We start from the raw sequence: 2832 nt of genomic DNA, 5'->3' as shown, positions 1-2832 counted from the left end.
GCTGGGGAGAAGGAAGATATTCTCCATGGCTAATGGTGACAAATCTTTTGTAGTTCTTAGACAGGGATTATTCCATTAATGTCACAGCCTTTCTCCAGGGAAATTTCTAAGACTTTTAGTTTTACCCATACACAATTCCCAGGTTAATTTTCACACTTATTTTCTACTTTCATGGCTTCCAAGGATATTTTTTTTAGTTTGAGTTCATCTGAATGAAAAAGTGTTTGTGTTGGGAGATGTTGTAACAACCATTTGAAGAGATGACAGCTATTGCATCTAGAAGAGGAGACACAATGCCTGATGCAAAAATATTGCTTTGGTTATTTACCCTTTGTCTTGAAGACTTAGTGATTGTCTTCCTTGGACTGGCCCCAATGAGAAAAAGAGAGAGAACTTCCAGAAATGCAGCCTCAGTTTCATAATCCCCATGTCCATTGCCTAAGCGTCTTAACACTTACATGAGTTCAAGTCACTCTATTTTGTAGGATAAATCTTAAATCTAGGAACCATGAATAGAATTGTGGGTGATTAAGAATCCAATAAGCCATTCGTGAAGGTGGAAAGCGGTTGCATTTTGCTGGGAAGAGGTCCCAAAGTTTACAAGAGATTTCAAAAGTATCACTGACCCAAAGAATATCATGGATCATGGCCTTAGATAATTTAACTCTTAAGTATCTCTGATACTTATAGGTGACAACAATGGCCACCACTAATGTCTCAGTATCTGGAGAGATTTCTCCTCTCACTGAGATGCCTCCAGAGCCCACCAGGTGAGTCTCTTTTCACCAAAGGTCTGTCACCCTTCTCTCTGGTGATTTTAGGTTGCTGAGAAGAGTGAGTTTGTGCATGGGCCCTTTAAGACCTGGGTCTTTTCAGCTTTCATCCAATAGCTTTTCTGGGGGTATTCCCTGCGGCAGTTAATATCCAGCAAAGCCAGATGGTAAGACCCTCATCTCAGTTGTGCTGAGTCTGAAGGATGCTTATAGCAGTATCAGGCCCCCGCTCCAGACATCACTCTTCCAGGGAGGGCTGCCTACCTTAGGGTGGCTTCTGCCTGGCTGGATGAGAAACTCTGCTGCTTCTGAAGGTGGCTTTTTTCCTCTCCAGCAGGAATTTCTGCCCCTTCTGCCTTAGTCAGGACTGTCCCTTGTTGTGAGGGTTCTTTTTATCCAGTTTTCAGTTTTCTGTCCAGGGTAATTTTTCCAAAAATGATTGTAACCTTGTTCTGTTCATGGGAGGAGATGAGTTCAGAGTCTGCCTATGCCGCCATCTTGATGACATCTGCCCCTGATTCAGTCTTAATAGGACGTCTATTTGGAGTAAATCATTCATTTCTCCTAGATTATTCAATTTGTTGGCATATGATCCCTCATAGTAGTCTCTTATGATCTTATATATTTCTGTACTATCACTTGTGATGTCTCCTCTTTCATGTCTGGTTTCATTTAGTTGAGTCTTCTAACTTTTATTCTTAGTCTAGCTGAAGGTTTGTCAGTTTTGTTTATCTTTTTAAAGAACCCAGCTCTTTGTCGATTTTTTTCTATTGTTTTTCTGCTCTCCATTTCATTTATTTCTGCTCTGCTCTTTGTTATTTCCTTCCTTCTACTCATTTTGAGCTTAATTTGTTCTTTTCTCCTTTGATTTCTGATTTGACTCATTTGTTGTTCAGGAGTGTGTTGTTTACTTTCCACATATTTTTAGGTTTTCCAGCTTTCCTCTTGTGGATTTCTAGTTTCACCTATTTTGTCAAAACAGGTACTTTGTATTATTTTGATCTTAAATTTTGTAAGAATCTTCTGTGTCCTGTTGTATAATCTATCCTGGAAATTTTTGTTTACTCTTGAGGAGAATGTGTATTCTACTGCTATTGAAGGCAGTGTTCCATAAATGTCTGTTAGGTCCATTTGGTCTAATGTATGTTTCAAGTCCAACATTTCCTTGTTAATTTTCTGTCTGGATGATGTATCCATTGCTGAAAGTGGACTATTAAAGTCCTTACGGTTATTGTATTGTTACCTATTTCTCCCTTCAGATCTGTGAGTATTTGCTTAATATATTTATGTGCTCTGATTTTTGGTGTTCTTATATTTACACTTATTTTATCTTCTTATGAATTGACCCCATTATCACTATATAATGAACTTCTTTGTCTCCTATTTCCATATTTTGCTTAATGTCTATTTTGTCTGATATAAAATGTCTGCTTTGTTCTTGTTTCTACTTGCATGGAATATCTTTTCCATTCCTTTACTTTGAACTTATGTGTGCCCTAAAGCTATAGTGATTCTCTTGTAGGTGGCATATAGTTGGGTCTTGTTTTTCTATGCATCCGCAGTCCTCTGCCTTTTGTTGCTGAATTCAATCCATTTACATTTACAGTGATTACTCATTCACGAGAACTTTCTAATGCCATCTTATTCACTGCTTTCTGGTTGTCTTTTAATTCCCTTCTTTCTTTTTTTCATCTGTTTCTGCCTACATTTGTACAATGGTGATTTTCTGAGGTGGTATGCTCTGTTTCCTCTTTCTTCCACTTTTTGAATCTACTCTCAATTTTTGCTTTGTGGTTACCATGAGGTTTGCATAAACATCTCATAGAGAAAACAGTCCATTTTATGCTGATACCAGCTTAACTTCAATTGTCTACAAAAGCTGTCCCCTTTTGGGGCCAGCACCCTGGTATAGTGGTTAAGTTCATCATGCTCTGCCTCAGTGCCCTGAATGTCGGGCAGAAATGTAGGAATATTGGCATAGATATTACCTTAGGGCTAATCTTCCCCAAACAACAAAAGAGGAAGATTGGCAACAGATGTTAGTTCAGGGTGAATCTTC

This window comes from Equus caballus, chromosome 12 (assembly GCF_041296265.1).
Source record: "Equus caballus isolate H_3958 breed thoroughbred chromosome 12, TB-T2T, whole genome shotgun sequence".
NCBI classification, from domain to species: domain Eukaryota; kingdom Metazoa; phylum Chordata; class Mammalia; order Perissodactyla; family Equidae; genus Equus; species Equus caballus.
Note: the sequence above shows the minus strand (reverse complement) of the source record.